This window comes from Motacilla alba, chromosome Z (genome assembly GCF_015832195.1).
Source record: "Motacilla alba alba isolate MOTALB_02 chromosome Z, Motacilla_alba_V1.0_pri, whole genome shotgun sequence".
Taxonomy (NCBI): Eukaryota; Metazoa; Chordata; class Aves; order Passeriformes; family Motacillidae; genus Motacilla; species Motacilla alba.
The window spans coordinates 46,980,936-46,998,954 of NC_052046.1; the positions used below are offsets into that span (position 1 = coordinate 46,980,936).

An 18,019-nucleotide genomic window follows, 5' to 3' on the forward strand; every position below is an offset into this window, starting at 1 on the left:
TTACAAGGTTGTAGTGCATGGGAAACTTTTCTGCATTACTAATGAATAACAGCTTCTGAAAGATGGGAAATTAATTTGATAAGAAGCCACCCAAAGCCTTGCAGAGCAGGATAAAGACATCCAGAATGCATAAACAGGATGGCTGAGTCGGCACGGTAAAGCAGGAGGGCTGTCAGAGCAACACTTTGACTTTCCTAGGAGACACTCTGACTTTCCTTCCTCCTCAAGGAACAGCTTTGTTGAGCCGTGAATGCCACATCAGCAGGGCACTGATTTCACACCCAGCTTCACCTTCTGGCCTTCTCTGTATGGCCCTGCTCACATCTCTGCAGCAATAGTAGGGCTGGCAAGAGCCAGAAGGTACTGAGTGCTTCTGACCTCCTTAATTAACTCCTTAGTCATCACAGCCCTTGATCTTTCTAGCATGGCCTGTCTTCCTTGTACTATTCCCTGAAATCAAGAGAAGTGCTGACAAAAGTATAATTACTTGGGCTGCTGTTTTATGGTATGGAACATTTGGTGACAGGACTACTTGAAGGTGTTCCTGTTCCCCTTGCCAGCCCACTGCTTGCTTCTGGTTGGGAGACCACTACAGCAGCTTTGTTGCAAGCTGCTTGAGGAAATGCCCCAGCTTAAAAAAAAAAAAAAGAAACCTGCAGACAAACAGACACAGTACCTGAGACAGATCCATGTGTGTGCAGAGGAGACATTAGGAATGAAAGCTGATTTCTGGGGGGAGCCCAGAAGCAGGGCTGCCTCAAGCTTGGATCATCTCCAAACACTTGGTAGCCTTAAACATATGAATGTTCAGGGAGATTTCTGCTCTGGGAGGAACTCACTGTATTTTGTATGCCAGGAGACAGCCATGGCCAGCAATAAAATTGCTAGCAAATGTGGTAATATTTCTATTAGGGAAGATGTGTTTGCATCTGGGTTTGGCTAGGATAGCTTTATGCCCAGAGAGTTATCAATCAGTGCTCCTTCCTTTTGATTCTGCACTATCAAGTCTGATTGGTATTTTTGTCTCTGATGTTAGAGACAAATTTATTGTTTTTTCTTCCTAATACCATTACAGCTTTGTCATTTAGGCTTTGTGAGATACTTTATTTAATCAAAAAAAAAAGGAAAAGAAGGGATTTTATTTCTACAAAGACTAGCAGGAGGCAAGAGCTGGTATTACCAAGCTTTGAGAACAGTTGCTATCAGGAAAATTATTCTCCAAATGGAGGCTGAGGGCACTGACCACAGTGAACTGAACTGCGACATGTAATTTCATTACTCTGGCTGGGCTAAGCTGCCTAAGCTTATTGCTGCCTTCAGCAAGAGAGCATGTTGGCTTGCAGCCACAGTGGAGGGATGTAAAAGGCTTGAAGGTTGCTACAATTTTCTCATGTGCCTAAAAAGTGTCCAATTGGTCATTAGCTGATCACCTCTTGGTTGAAACAGATCACACACTACTAGACTCTGAAAACACACTGGTTAGGCAGGCATTGCTGTTACAGACTTGCTCTTGAAGAATTACCACGCACACAGGAAATCTGTTTGATTCCCACATGTGTTTGGTTTTCAGACTTACAGGCTCCATGGTGAGGTAGGGGGAAAACCAACAACTAAACCATCATTAATTCCCTTGAGATTTTTGCTGCATTATTTTACTTTATGCAATCCTTTGTTCTTCATGAGGCTGTATATACCAGTACAGCATTTCTTCTCCTTCCTGGCTCTTTGAAAGTAAGAGAGTAGGATGAATAACAATCTTGCATGGTGGGTATGTATATCTGTCTGTAAACATTTATATGTGACTTTCATGTCTGTGAATTGTGCTGGGCAGATAATCACAAAAACTTGACAGTCTCTCCTTCAAAGCAGAACTGTGAGAAGCAATTACATACACTTTGAATACCAGCTGGACAAGCTTCCCACACCATAAAACACCATATTTAATTTTGAACCAGGAGGAGTTGCATCCTGCCATCTTTACTCTGTCTTCAAATAAGATTACTGCACTGTGCTTCAGGAAAAAAACATGATGCTTATAATTTGCACTAGCTGCAGAAAACCTGGCTGAATTCACTGACCTCTGTGATACACAGGGTAGGACTGAATGATCAATCATCTTTAATCCTTAAAACCTACCAACAGAAAGAGGGAAGTGCACAGCTCCCTCCGATATGTGCTGTTCTGTTATCTATGGCAGAATCCCTGGTATATAATGATCTGAGCTTTGCAAACTACCTCATAAAATCCTGCATTTATCACTGGTGTCGGTATTGGGTGTAACTAAACCAGCATGGAGAGTGGTTTAGCAACATGTATAAACACGACCAAGCAATGCAAATCATAGTTCCTGCAACTCATTTTGAGCTGTTCTTAGAACAGGGAGGAGCAATACACAATATAGGGTGAAAATCATCGGTTTTCCCCTTTTTGAGCTTTTACTTCTTGTTAATTAATTCATACTGTGAATTAGTTCTGGTTGGTGGATACATTTAGATGTTTTGTGAGTCTGAGAGCATGTCCTTACCTCCATTCACATTATGAAACAATCACAACAAACATGCCTATTGACTGGGTATCTGCATTTGGTCATTTGAGAAATGTGTCACCATAAAGGTCACTTGGATGCCTGAGGACAGGAGGAAGGAAGGTGTAAGTCTAGAGGCTCATACATTGCACAAGGGCTGTCAAGTGACAGGAGCTGTGGACAGGTTCTTTTGCATCCCCATAAAACCTACTCCACACACTACAGACAGCAATGTGTTTACTTTTTTTTAACTCAAGGCATATACCTGCGCTCAGTCAGTTTCAAATTATCATTAATCAGCACTCCAAAACCACCCTGAAGTCTTCACACACTCGTTGCTGTAAGCCACTCAGCCAGGACACAGGAGAAGAATCTTGCGTGATTTAATTTCCTTGGTCTGAAACAGCAAAAGGAGTGTTAACTGTGTGAACAAAAATCCTATTCTGATTTATCAGGACTTAAATACATGTTTTTAAATCACTATTTGCATTTTTCTGTAAGTATATGTCCAGCTAGCCACTGGAAGAACAATTCCTGCTTGAGTGCCGGCTACACTTGTTTATGATAAAGCGACTGGCCAAGAATTACCAGTAAAACCCAGAATATGATAGAGGTGGAATTAGCAAAATTTAGGAAAAAAACTATGAACATTCTAAATAATGGCATTTTCTTGTGTCATTTCCTTCTGTGGGAAAGCTCTGCAAAGAGGGCTGTGTTTGCAGGGATTTTCACAAATCCTGCTGAGAAGGGGCATGTTACCTGGGAAGAACATGTTTTCTTCCATATCTGTACTTTTTGTTAAAGATGAAGCAATTTGCCCTGAAACTTTGTTCTTCTGTATCAGGTCAGGATTTTGCTCAACCTACTCTGGTGCCAAGCTGAGCTGACAGCACACTGCTGACACTTGGGAAAAGGGGAGAGGGGCTGTGGTGCTACAAAACCCTGGGAAAAGGGGAGAGAGGTCACAACACCGAGGGGCAGCTGAGTCTCCCTTGCACCCACAAAATGCAGCATGCCAGAGGCAAGTTGTCTTGCACCACTCAGTTGATGATCAGAGAGCTGGGAACGGTTGAGACCATCCCACAAAAATTTTTTTCCAGACCAACGTTTGAAGACCATGAAGACGATGGTCTTTCACTTCTGAAGAGATGAGAAAGCACCATTAAAAGGCCCAGAAAGGGACCTTGTGTAAATTCTATTTGCCTTCTCCACTTAATTGAAAACAAAGTAATTGGCAAGATTCAACAAGGACACAAGACAATAATGCCTCACAACAAGGACATGGTATTAATAGGCTTAAAATCACTCAGAACAGCATTTGCTTGTCCCATTTTTAAATGTGTTAAATAAGTATATTGCATGAAACTTTAATCTTATATGGTACAAGTGCACGTTGTGCCACCAGTCCATTGCATTGAGATTGGAGAAAATTTGGCTTCTCAACTTGGCCTACTGTACCACTGGCATTGTTTTCCCCAGCTCCTACCACTGGTAATTTCCTGCACAATTGGGCAATCTCAGCCTGCGTTTTGAATCTGTATTTAGACTTTGGAAGATCTATCACTTAGTGTTGGTGAAAGTATCTGTTATTTTTGCAAAAATAGCAGGCAGCTTAACATGTTTGGGTTTCAGCTTGGCTTCTTTCTTTGCTTCACACAGAGACTCATGAGTGGCTCTTTTGATGCCATTGTCTTTTTCAACATTACATACTATCTATTAATTTCATACTACCAGACTTCCTTGGCTGTTATGTATAAAATGATTTCCAAGTGACTAACTTGCAGACAAACAAATGAGATTGGGCTCTGGACCAGGTAAGGGAGCACCAGCCAGGAAGTCTGGCACTGTGTTTGTCTCTGCCTTAAAATAATGGGACTTCATGTGGAAAGAAGGCAGGAGCATCTGTATGAAGGGTGACAGTGAGCAGAAGGTGCTGATATGATTCTGATCCCTGAAATCTACTCAGACAGTCTTTGATTGAGCTATTTGTGCAGCTGCAAGGTCAAAGAAAAAGTGGGCACAGAAAGAAGTAAATACCATTTCCTTATCCTTTGTTGTAGGGTCATTTTTTGTTGTAGGGTATTTTTTTCCCAATAAAGGAGTGTACACAATAGATATAGACTGAATACAGAACGCAAGCAGACTTCCAGTGACTCTCAAAAGCATTGCTTAAAAATGTCTGCCCCTAGGCATATCACTCATCGAATCCCAGAAGCTGGAAACTTCAGACCTACCCTAACACTGAAGACATATAATAACCAGAAACAACAGGCCTTGAAAGCAACTTCAAAACTCTAGGAAGTCTGGGAGTGAACTTTCTTTATTGCTCCTAATTACAGAATATTTCTTATCTTTCTCCTTATCTCAGTGGAAAAACATATTTTAAATGTGAGAAACATATAAATAACAGGCCCAGCTAAGTCATTACATTTTTCTGATATTTTTCTCTGATCTTGTTTTCTCTGCCTCTTTTTTTTTCTTTATTTTGGCTACCTCTTACTAAAAATGCTTGTTTTCTACTTGACTCTCCTTTCTCTATTTTCATTCCTAAAGCCAAAACAAAGAAAAATGCCTATCAGCTAAGGTCCTTCATAATTCCTTTGCTGACATTTTTCTTAGCCTTCTTCTTACCTCTCTTAACCTAAAATAGAAATGTTAAGCCTTAATCAAAGAAAAACAAAGGGTAAACATTATGTTCTCCCAGTTCTTCTAGTTTACTCCTAAGCTGAGTAGCTATAGCTGTATCAGCCATACCTGACTGAATGTAGCAAGAGTCAGGATTCCTCAGCAATGAGGTATAAGGAAGAGGTCCCACTTTTGTCCAGGACATAAGGCCAAATGTGCAGTACAGCCCCTCCCATGCTCCTTCCTGCCTCCCCTTTATGCCAGTGACCACGCTGTGGCAGAGAGAAGAGAGACAGCTGTTTGGGTAACAAATCACTTTAATGTCACATAGAAGAATGCAGAACCAAAATCTGAGAGAATAGGTTTTACTTAACAGTTTTGCCAGGCTCAGCACAGATAAATTAGTTACCAGGGTCCTTCTGGACAGCAGAGTGCATGGGTGACCATAGCCCACATCTCTGACATCTCTGAGATGTAAACCTGAGTGACCAGCAGACCTCTACTGCCACTATTTCCTATCACGCTCCATTACCCTGAAGACTACCAAGAGTTTTGGACACCTCCTTTCTCACCTTAGAATTTCCCTTGATATTAAAGCATTGCAAATTTATACCAGAAAATCAATAGAGAAATTGTTCCCTGAGAAATGGTTAATCGTTTCCCATTGTTTCAAGCAAAATGTTTCATCATATGTATTTTTTAGTGTTAATTAACAAACATTAATTTTCAAAATGAGAAGATCTTCAGGATAAAAACTTTTGGCTAATGGATAAAAATTTTAATCAACTTGATAATTTTAGTTACAAAATCAGTGTTTAATCACAGGAACTAAATCTCTTTTGTTGTAAGTCATTTTTGTTGAGTGATAGAGAATTTTCAGGATTATATAAAAATAATCCCTACTTGCTTTGCTATGAAACTTTTGCTTCCTCTTCTTCCCAAACTTTTTTTTTTTAAATTTTCCTATAGAGTCTGGCAGTTCAGCAGAAACACAAATAAAGAACTTCTAAGGAGGGGAATGTTTTAGACAGATAAAAGACATCTGTTCCTTAGCCAAACCTCTTGATGCACTTAGAAGGCAGTAATCATCAGTCTTTGCATTTTTCTTTCCCTTTCAGGGAGGACAGCAAGGTGGAGATGCTTAGAATGACCTTTTAAAATTATCTTTATGAGTCTCCTGTCAAAGACTAGCCTTGGTCCCTTCCAACCTATCTTTTATTTTTCCTTTTGTTACTCCCTGGAACAGACCTCTGTGTTCCTGAGAGGGTTTTGATAGTAGCAAATTGCTCATATCAGCTTAGAAAAATCCATCCTCTCTTATACTGTATGTCCTTTTATTTAATTTATAATAGTGAGGCAATTGGATCCTTTGCTTTGTTCTCTATATAAAGTAACAGAAACCTAAAAGGAGCAACCAGTGGAAAGGAAAACCTTACTCTAGGGCAGGAAAAAAATGTCCCTGTGACAGACATCACAGTGGGAAATCATGACCTGGTTTAGCTTCAGCCAAAGAGGTGGTTATTAGGGCAACTTAGTTCAAGAGCAAGTTACATCAGGTTTTTGCATTCTTTGGGAGTGAGAAGGACAAGGGATGCCAGAAAAAAAAAAAAAAAAAAAAAAAAAAAAAAAAAGAAGTCACACAAGGAGAGGAAAGCAGTCTGCTTTCACCTTTTATTCACAGTATATTTCCATTGCCAACTTCTCATTTTGCAGATTCATGGCTGTCTCAGTGTTGACAGGAATCAATTGGCTTGTCATTACTTGAGATAGATGCCCTGTACAAGAACAGGAGCAACTATGAGATACATGCTTTAATATTGTTTTTCTATCAAGGTTTAAAGCTGGGAGTCTACAGGTTTTAGCTGTGGAACATAGCAGAAGTTACAGTCAAATATAGTTACAGACATTGGTATAAGTCAAAGAATCCCTCTAGTCCTGTGATCCTCTCCAAGTAAACTGTGTATATGGAAAACAACTGACTTAAAATGCTATTCTGATTGATAAAAAGGCAGATTCTTCACTCACTACTGTGGTGATACATTCCCCCCTTCTCAGACCACACTGAGACATGCATACATAAAGGAGACAGGTCTGTGGTTACTATCTTTTACAATCAAGTTTGTCACCAGAAAAATATCTTTATAATTCCACTTCTTAATTTGTTTTGTAAAGCATCATATTAAGTTATTAGTCTATCAAAAGAAGTAAGAAAAATAAGAAAACATCATAAAATATTGTAATAATGCAGGCAATAAAAATGTATGGTCCATACAGGAAGAAAGCAAGCTTAGTATAAAGTTAATAAATGTCTCAATCCAGTACTCTCAAACCCTACATTTGCTTTTCCTGTATTAACAACAGAACACCTTCGTTAACTCTCTGGTTTCATATTTATTCATGACTAGCACATGTTACCCCACACCAATAGTTTGATATTGGTATTATACATATTAAAAACATGTAATCAGAAATAATTGCTGTGATTGGTGAAAACTCCATTAAACAATTTTCATTAATTTGATCTTTTTGGAAATGTAATTGCATTTTCAAAAAACATTAAAAAATATATTGAGTTTTAGTTTCTTCATTATTTTTAATGTACTGCATTATTGATGTTGCCTCATTGACCTTGTCCCCTGAGGTAAGCACTGCTGACACATTTTTTATTATTTTTCTCATTAATAAGCATGTGCCTTCTTCACTAGGCCATGTATTTCTTCCACCATGTACAGTGGATAAAGCATCTTTTGTAATTCATTTTTTATTCATTGATTCTAAGTCTTTCCATGCCATCTTCCTATGAAAAGACCACTGGAGCGGTTAGTTTCTTAATTTTGTAACCATGCACATAACTTAGCTGTTTGTGTAAGAATTACAGGCTCTGTATTTGGACACTGATAAGTGAAAATGCAAAATACGTGTTGTTGCTGTTCTGCCTAGGAGCAAAGTATGCTATTAATGTAATTTGCTAGTAATATCTCATTTTAAAATACAAATGCTGACCCAGCACCCCAGTGAAGGGAATCCCTACCACTTTTGCCATCCTTCCCTAAATTCACTGTGTCCCTTATCCCTTTAGCAAATTTTCTAACAGGCTGTGCTGTGAGATTTAATGGACAAGACTACAGATAACTCTATGGTTAGACATTAACCTACAGTGTAGCTCCCCTAAATTTGTTATTCCAGATGAGGAAATAAAAAGAAAAGGAAAATCTTCTCTGTGACCTTTACAGTGTTCTTAGCCACACAGATCCACCAAAAGCAGAGAAAAAGACCTTCCTCTGCCACGTCATCCAGACAGGCACTTCCCCTACTCTACTTCATCTAAATGCAGATGTCTGTGTAGCATTTACTTAGCTCCTTCTTCTTCTGTCTTAGGCATACAAACATGGTAAATACAGGGACACTTTTAAAGTCTCTGAGTGCATAATTGCCATGTTTATCCATAATGATATAGGAAGTGTTCAGTCCAAAGAAACCCAAAAAACCCCAAGGTTAGGAGATAAAACCCCTTGACTATTATAATTTAGTTTCACTGACTCTGTAATTGCAAAAGTGAAGTCAATGCATTTTCTCTGCCTGATGGGGAGTATACAAAAGTAAAAGGTCAAGGCTTCATCCATCTGTGGTTCTGTCACTGACTTAGTGTATAATCTTGCACAAATCACTTTGAGCTGTTGTGTATCAGGTTCCTAACTAGGATAGTTAATGGCATCTTCTTGCTCTGCAAATAATTTTAGGTCTGTGTCAATTCTAGTAGCTTAATAATGTTAATCGACATTAATTTATTGGACAATGCTTTTAAATGCCTTTTGTGTGCTTATTTTTCTGTACTAACATTTCCAAAGGTGTTTTTATTGTCATGACTGTAAAATGTATTTTAAATCCTTATTTTTATTATTTTGTTTTCCATTGATTCATAGTGAAAAGGGATTTTTTTCAGCAATGTGTGCTGTTTTCCTCTAATGCTGGCTTACATCAATACATCAAGTGATCTGAAAAGTCATGCCAGCACAGCAATATAAAGGTATAGCTTGAAACTTTGACTTTATTCAGAATTGTTCACAGCTGCATTCATTCAACACAACTATTTATTCTTTTATTCCCTCATCCATTCATTCTGTCATGCACCCTGCTATTCCCTGCATTATGTATCAGTTTGCAAACCTCTGGGCATGTTCAATGCCCTTTTTCACTTACTTACTAATAACCTACCACCTGTTCACTCACTCACTCTTGGACAGATTTGTCCTCAGTCTCAGACCTGGCTTCTGAGACACTTTTGGTCTCCTCTCAGTCCCTACTCTGCTCCTGTATCTTCTACCCTGTAGCTTATTTGTTGGTGAGTTTAATTAAAGACTGCAGGTTTAAGAGCACCATCAGTTGTAACAGCTTTCTTTAACCCCTTTTTTTTTTTCTTAATTGCTTATTTATTTTTCCTGGCACAGATTTGATACAGCTTCCCTAGACTTAAAATACCCGGGTGTATATTCAACCTCAACACATTATCTGAAATAAGTGTGTTAGGACTGAGGCAGTCTTTACATACTACTACTTTACAGAAAGCATTATGTGTCCTTTTTGACTTTATTATGCTTATAGTATAGGTTTTTAAAAGCATGTTTCCTCCATGTCCTTGGAACACCCATTATGGAATTGATGTGGACATGTATTAATAATTGTTCATTGCATTATCTCATTGCCACAGCATACAGTATTTGGAAGATTATCACCTCTTTTAGGAAAACAAAATCAGTTATAATTACCGTGAGGACCAGTATCTTTAGCCCTACACCACTAGCTCACATACAACCCAGATTAATATTACAGACCTCTGGAAAACCTCTCAAATTTGTGTCAGAGGCCATATGTTTTTTAGTCCTGTGAAAGAAATGACTTATAACCAAAAGGAATTTTCAGTGGTGCAATTCATGGTACCAGCTGTAAGTTCCCAACACTGTTGTTACTAGTGGTTTTTTTTTTCTCATCAAATCCCATTTGTTAATATATACTTGGAAGAAGGTTCTAAATGTGATTGAGAATCTGCCATTTGACAAGGTATCAATATCAATCCCTTGTTTTACCTCCAACCTTCAAGTCTGTAAGACTCTCCAGGTTTTCCTGAGAATGGAGACCGAAAGCTACTTTATATAAATTAACAATATAATTCTTAAAAGGTCATTACATATAACCTGGATAGAGTCAGAAATAGTGGAAATTCTGTCTTGGTGCTAGTCTTTGCTCCAGTTCCCTTGTGCCACTCCCGGTTTTTGGAAATTTGCGCAGACTGCAGGCTTCAAGAGGAAACCTGACAAAATCTCTGTGATTTTCCTACTCAGAGCTAAGAACTGCCCAAGCCTAGATTTTGTAAAATCCTCAGGATATGCTAAAAGTCTTGTCTACACTAGAGAGTTTTGCTAGCCTATTAATACCAGCAGTCAGTCCCAGTGGAGATGCAGGTTAATCTTCTGACGGTAAAAATTACAGCAATTTCCCATATACAATATGAAAAAGATTTTTTTATCATGCTACTGTATTTTCAGGAAGGATTTTCTGGCATGGGTCCATTTGACCCTTTCATTTATACCCCTCATCAGAAGTGGTTCTCCCCCTTCCTTGCAGACCATGGCTTCTCAGCCCCTCCTGCTCCCTGCTGCTGCTGTACCCCAGAGCTGAGTATGACTACTTTCTTTATGCTTCATATCCAATGCTTTGATGGCATTATGGCCCTATTTGATGTCAATGGTATGATGAACACTGGTTATCCAATTTCAAGCTGGACTAAGTTACATCACCATTTTGAAAATGTAGTGCAGGAATACACATTTCCTACTGTTTACCACACAATAGACTGTTTGCTGGCTATGCTAGTACCCTCCTTAAGATGCTACCATTTTGTAGACCCTGAAATATCAAGGTTGCTTTGCATGCAACTTCCTTAATCTGAAGTTATTATCATGTCTCCACGCTTTAAGAGGCTCGATTTCCTCAATGATTTCTTCTTGACATTATTTCTTACCTACAACTAATGTGAATTATTAGAGATTGATGAGAATGTTATTGTAAAAATACACTATTGTGTAATGCTGGAATTTAAAGGTCAGCCAGTAAAGCAATTGCAAATATCTGACAAACGAAATATTTTGTTCAGTCTTGCTTCAATGACTACTGCTAACCAAGCCATGGCAATCTCATGACACTGGTATCACCAGTTCCACAGCAATAAAAAAACCCAAACCAAACCCCAACCTAAAACCAAGCACCCATGTGTTGGTCCATGTCATTCATCTGAACAGTCACACCAGGCGTGCACAAACATGATGGTAATCAATAACTCATCAGTGACTCAGCAGAAGGACCACAGGTGAGATCTGTGCATTTACTGACCTATTTTCTGTCCTCCTTTTATATTCCGCCAAGCAGTCACCTAAGCGAACCTGTGCTTTTAAGGTGCAATAATTCCAGTAACATTTGCTTTCGAGACGAGTTATTTCATTCCCATGGTACCGAGAACCTGGATCCCAGGGGCGGTTTTCCCTGTGGTCTGCGGCGAGCGGATCCATCCTGCCCGCGACGAAAAGGCGGAGGAGGAGCAGTGGAATGCGACAAGTGGCACTAGGTGCGAGGAGCTGCGGCGGCTCCTGCTCGGCCCGGCTGAACTGGGGGACACCACACCTGCTTTCGGCAGAGGCGCCTCGGTGCCTTGCCAAGCCACGCAGCCCCAGGTGGCGCGGGAGGAGCCGCTCCGCCGGCGCCGTGACCGGGCTAATGTCACCCGGCGCCGTTGCCGCTGCGGCCGCGCCGCGGGGCCGCTGCCGTTAAGGGGCAGTGACGGGCGCGGGGGAAGGGACGAGCAGCACCAAGGAGAGGGCGGCTCAGGCCCCTGCCAGACCCCCGGGAGCGAGGGCCGGGCCCGCCCCCCGCACCGCTCGGCCGCCATACTGCGGGGCAACCCAAACTTGTTACACACGGGCACCAACTCCTCCTCCTCCTTCTCCTCCTCCTGCCCCTCCCGCCGCCGCCGCCCTGCCCCCGCCGGCGAGGGGAGGAGGGGGCTGCGCCAGCCAAGCCCCAGCCGCGGGGAAGGCGCCGAGGCAGGCGGGGGCAGTGCGAGGGGAGCGCCGCAGTCCCCCGCAGGTAGGAGCGCCCGGCGGGGCGGGCTGTGCGCCGGCCGGGGAGGAGGAGACGGCGGCGGGGGGCGGGCGGAGGGAGCAGGAGGCGGCGGCGAGGGAGCGGTCGGCGCTGGGGCAGCGACCGTCCGTGCCCGCCGCGCCTTCTCCCGCCGAGGTGGGTGCGGGGCTGGGGGACCCAGGCGTGGGGGCGGGCGGCCCGGCCGCACCTACGGAACGCAGTTTGTCTTGCCGCCTGACAGGGCCCGGGCCGCCGCTGGGTTCGGGCGGGGGGCGAGGGCGCTGGCAGCTCCCGCCGGCGACGCGGCCGGACCGAGACGGAGAGGAGGAGCCTCCAGCTGCAGCAAATGAGCGAGGGCTGCCAGGTTTATAAATCTGCTTTTCCGCCCACCGCCCCCGAGCCCCGCTGACTCCGGCGGCAGCGGCTGTCGGCTGCGGCCCCGCCAGGTGCGTGCCCGGGGTGGCGGTCGGGCCCCCGCCGCCCGCTCTTGCCGCACCTGCCGCGGCGACGGGGGCCGGGGTAGCGCCCGAAGGTGGTGAGGACCGATGCGAGGCGTTTTCGCCTGGCTGAGAAGCGGTCGGTTTCCAAGGGCCAGCAGCTCAGGTTGCCAGGAGTGTGTCCGGGCGCTTCGGGGAGGCCGCTGTCTGCGGGGAGCCGCCGTGCCTCATTGAGCGAAGGGCAGTATGCGGTGCTGGGTGCTTGCTGTCGGGTAACCGGCTGCATGTGTTCTGAAGAGCTGTTATGTGCTGCTTTATTTTTTAGCTGTCAGGAGAGTTTAAATCAGGTCTCCACAGAGGTGCTGAGTTTGCAAGGTAGTGGTGTAAAGAGAGTTTTCTGTCCGCGTTTGCCCCACAGCTAATTCTGAGGGGATGTCTTCGCTGCTTCCCGGAGGTGTGGGTTGTTGCATGTTATTTTCCGCGTATACAAAACTACGCATCATGGGCGTTTAAGGGAGAGGGATTGAGTGGATGAATGCAGCCGTGGTAACTTCATTGTTGCAGCTCCTTTCTATTACGTGACTGCCTTTAGCAGGGAGGGGAATAGGAGCTTGATCCTGCCCTGGTGTAGGAGGGAACCTGATGGATCTGTAGGTTGAAGGGATTTTTCAAGTGTGCTTTTTGGTTTAATGTTGAAACATTTTTCTACCTTCCTTCATGTCTTTATTGTCATGTACCTCTTCTGGGGAGTTACTTCGGCTGAAAAATGTGAAACATCACCTTTAAGTTTATAGCACCCAGGTATTTCTAGTAGTTCTGGAAATCAGTGTAATAATAAAGCCTCTTAAAAAAATAGAATTCTCACAGTAATTAGCACACGTCTGTTGAGTTCTTTGTGCCCATCAGGCTCAGAAATAGCTACTGATCTCATACTCCCTTTTGGATACCTGGATGGAGGTTTTGTTAGAGAACTGTTTAATGACTTCTTTTATTAGAAAGAGTGCGAGCTCAGGCAGTTACGCAAGTGCGCCTAAAGGAAGCTGTGCTGGCTGCATGGATCGCGAATGTGGAGGCCGAGCCGGAGTGGGAGTATCGTTTACAAACTGAGTTAGAAAGGGGCATTGTAAGAGAGAACCGAGTGGCTTGTGTTGGGTACGTACCATGTTCCCTGCTGTGCAGGGAAGAGCGTTTGTACAGTGTGCTGCCTGGGACAAGCAGGCATGGATGGATGGATGGCCACTCAATTCTTTCCAGTAGCAGAGATGAAATATAGGTGACTTTTTCCACTGGAAGCAAACGGGTGGCATGGGAATGCGTTACTGCATTTATATTCTTAGAGAGGAAAAAAAAAAAAAAGGCCTTTGTAAATTGGAAGCTGGATTGATAGATGAAGTCTGTCTTTACTATCATCTCTTGGCTTGTAGAGGAAGTATTTCACCATCTCTCCCCCCTCCTCTGAAGCCATTACTTTATATACGTTTTTCGATGGTCCAGGGTTGCAACAGAGTATGCTGACAAAAGCTGCTTGCATTCATACCTACCAAAATAGGTCTGTAGCTGGTTTTTAAATTTCTCTCGTGTTTTTCTTTTTGCTCAAGAAACAAAAGCAATTTTAGCTAGTGGGGAGAGCAGTAGCTGCTTCCACAACAAATTAAGCATTTGATGTGAACGGTTCTATTTCAAAACTCTAACACTGATTCATAGGTTTTTCTGGACTCTCTTAAGTACAGGTGTGCCCACAGACTTAATTTAATATGCTGTGTTGCCATCTCTTTGCTGGCATTATGGTTCAGTCTCCTCTCCTCCCCCCATCCCAGTCCCTGCATAAACAGCTATTATATTGAACACTGGATAATATTTTATTGTTACCTTGCATGGATACAGCAGTACCCTGCCAAAATATGTGGATTTATACCGCTAAGAAGTCCTCCAAAAAGAAGAGATGTTCTGGATGCCCTGGCACATCCCATATTGGCCTGCCTGAGCAGCTGAGCCTTAGAGTTCCCTGCTTCATGCAGCGTTTTGCTGAGGAGGAGCTGGAGAACTCGAGAGGACCTGTCATCTGCTGAAGGCCACTTGGGTGGAGTTGAAAGCTGCACTGTGCTTGCTCTGCAGTGCACTCTTGTCCTCTCTCCCAGCTGTCTTAAGGGGTATGTGCCAAATGAGTATTTTCATTTTAAACCACATTTTCTTAGCTGTTTTCTTGCAGTGAAGCAAGTGGGAGGTCTCTTTCAGTCATGTCAAAATCAATTCTTCTACGGGGCTGCTAGTATTAGATGTAATACTTGCATGTGTTATCTAGTTTACAAAAGGTGTTGGATAACTCAAAGGTAGTTGGGCCATAATCTGATTTTTAAGGATGACTTTTCTAAGTGGAACTCTAAATCAACAAGAATAAAATCTTGGAGCATTTCTATCATAGCTATATTATCTTGGAACTCTGCCAATTGTTTTGTTTTAGTTTTAGTTTTCTCCAGGAAAAAGGGAATCTCAAGCTAGTTGTTGCAATAGGAATTTTGTAGACAACAAGAATATAAAGTATTTCCCCTGAATGTTCAGCGGTGAAGTTACTTATCCCAGGTTTTGCTGTGCAGAGGTAATGAAATAATTGCCAAAGTTGACTAACATGTCTTGTAAGCCTCCAGTGCTTCCAAGTGTTGCATCTTGTTGGATTCATATTCTGTAATTTAAATGAGTTGAAAAGTAGCTTCTGAAGGTATATGACCATGAAAGCATTATTCATGAATGGGTGGTGATCTACTATGAGTCTTACTAAACTAATAATCAAGTTCTTGTAGACATGACTGAGACAATTTTTCACAGTGTTTGAAATTCTGGGTAGCATGTGAGAATAAGGTTGGAGATTTAAAGATGACAACAAAAACAAGTAAAGCAGATAGGAAACTTTCCTTGTGGTAATATTAAACAGTTTGGTGGGGGAGTGTTCTCTGTTGTGCCCTATACTCAGTTGCTGTATGCCATGTTAATTAACTGAAGGAAGGTATGCTCATTTGGGAACCTACATAATACACAATGAGCTGGTAAGTGCTTTTGGCTCTTTGTTTGGTTGCTTTTTCTCTGAAGTTTTTTGCCTCCTTTTTTCTAACTAGTCATTTTTCTTGTTTGGTTGCTTTTTCTCTGAAGTTTTTTGCCTCCTTTTTTCTAACTAGTCATTTTTCTTATGATAAAGCAATGTTTTATAAGGCCTTCTTCATCTGGCTTTGCATCATAGTCCTGTGTCCGAGTGTCTAGGTAGATAGGTAAAAGAAGTGTATTGAAAAGAATGAGGACAGTCCCACTTAACTTGTGTCTTGAGCTTAGGAAGTTGAAGTGGCTAAAAAGCTGCTTTTCAGTGGAGCATACAACTGGTTGAGTACCAGAAGGAGCTTGGGAATGCCAAAAGGCTCTACCATTTGCAGTTAACAGCTTCCATTTGCAGTTAACTTGCGTGTGTGTTGATACAGCTGTGCAGGCTAAATGTGGAAGCTGTTTTGTTTTCCTTCTGGTATGAAGGTTTTGTCACTGTTTCTTGGATGGACTGATGGAAGGAACCAAGAATGACTTTTTCTGTTCCTATAGCTCTTCATCTACAAAGAGAAAAAGTAGAACCTCCTGTTTCAGAGTAATGTTTGCTGTCATCCTGGATTGGGAAGTTACAGATCTTGCTGTCCAGAACTGGATTGAGGTCTTACACTTAATTGTATTCTGGCCAAACAGCTTTTATATTTTATCTGCCTGTAAAGTTCCAGGAATGCAAAGGCCATTTAGCTTCTGGATGTGCTGCTGTAGCCTGCTTTCACCACGAGGGAGGATGTTGCCTGCAGTAAAAAGTGTGTTGAGCTCCTCTTCTAGCCAAGGATGTCCAGGAGCTGCCCTGTTTCCTTCTGCACCCTGTAACACCAAGTTGTGGTGCAGCAAGCTTCTGAGTAGGTCTGTCTCTCTGAAAAAAAAAATTAATAAATATACCAGAACTTATTTTTAGTATGTGTAGTGCTTTCTCTTTTTTTGTTATGGGATGGAAGAGAAAAGAAGGCTTGTATTGAATGAAGGGTCATGAGTGTTTTTTCAGTACCGTAACTCTGAGACTTTTGACACATCAGTCTTTTAAAGCACTAAACAGCAGCCTTTACTTCAAGAGTATGTTGTTCTGTACTGAGGGAGCCAGTTCTTGTGGCCTGAGAGTGGGGGGGAACAAAACAGATGACAAAATAATAAAGAACTGTAAACAGATGAAAATAATAATAAAATCTGTAAATGTAAGCGCATGGAACTGCTTAGGAACTTAGGAACCTTTATGAAGACTGTACATATAGTTAATTGAATAACATGTATGAAGTTTAGAACCAAGTTTGTTGGTACAAGCAATAGTGGACACATTTTTTATTTTTCTCTGCTCTTCCGCCTATTTCTTTTTGTCTCTGTTCATGTACAGCAGTGAACTCATAATCCACGAGGCATTTTCTGCATTGATCCTCTTAAAAATTAGTATTAGCCTATATATGAAGCAGTCTAAAGAGGATTGAACACTGCTGCAAAATTAGTACTTGTTGGCCTCATTGCAAGGACAGGCAGGTTCCCTGTTCTTGTATGGAGCCTGGTTGTGTGTTTTCTTCAGGGTTGTGCAGGCTGAGCAGATGTGTAGGTGATAAAGCACTGGTATGGAAGTGACTTGGAAATATATGGAATTAGCAGACTGGGAAACTGTGATGGTTAGATGGTTGGTGCATCTTATTACTTAGCTGGGAGATGGAAAAGAATATGCGAAGCAGGGGAGGGTTTATGGAGATGGCCAGTTCTGCTGGGAAAGCAGGGAGGAGAGGAACAACTTTACAGACTTGGTTGCTGGTGTACAACAGAGACCAAAGGCTGTCTGGAACCTAAAGCAGGTCTTACAGAACTGCAGCAAGGCAAGACAATTGGGAGGCTGGAGTTCCCTGTGCCTGAGTAAAGCCTCCAGGTCCATACAGATCTGGATACATTGCAAATGGCAGAGCCAAGGAGTAGGAGGAAGAATGCATGAAACGTGATTATAGTTCTTGCTTTGTTGAAGAGTATTTTTCACAGCCAGCCTTGAACAGTATTTCTGGGTATTTTTCCTTCTCCCAATATAAAGTAGGCATTCTTCTTGGCCCAAATAATTGATTTATAAGTATATGTTCAGTTGTGCTTTTTTTTTTTTTAATAAACATTTGTCATTGAATATACAAAAATGAATAGAAATGTGGAGGCTTTTTGTTTTTACAGAATGTCTTTGTTCTCATTTCCACTGAAAGAGATAATGAGTTATGATTGTGTGTTACTG

At 42.0% G+C, this 18,019-nt stretch overlaps 1 protein-coding gene across 11 annotated transcripts in view; it reads left to right on the plus strand.

The window, feature by feature from the left end:
• The first annotated feature begins 12,162 nt into the window (after positions 1-12,162).
• SEMA4D (semaphorin 4D) overlaps positions 12,163-18,019 on the plus strand; it is a 100,030-nt gene continuing 94,173 nt past the window's right edge. For 4 of the 11 annotated variants that reach the window (XR_005255477.1, XM_038125444.1, XM_038125443.1 and 1 more), the window contains exon 1: positions 12,460-12,726. The gene's annotated coding sequence lies outside the window, so the exon portion shown is untranslated. Of the gene's footprint in view, positions 12,287-12,342; positions 12,437-12,457; positions 14,868-18,019 lie in introns of those variants that run through there. The other 7 variants (XM_038125440.1, XM_038125439.1, XM_038125433.1 and 4 more) reach the window with 6 other exon arrangements.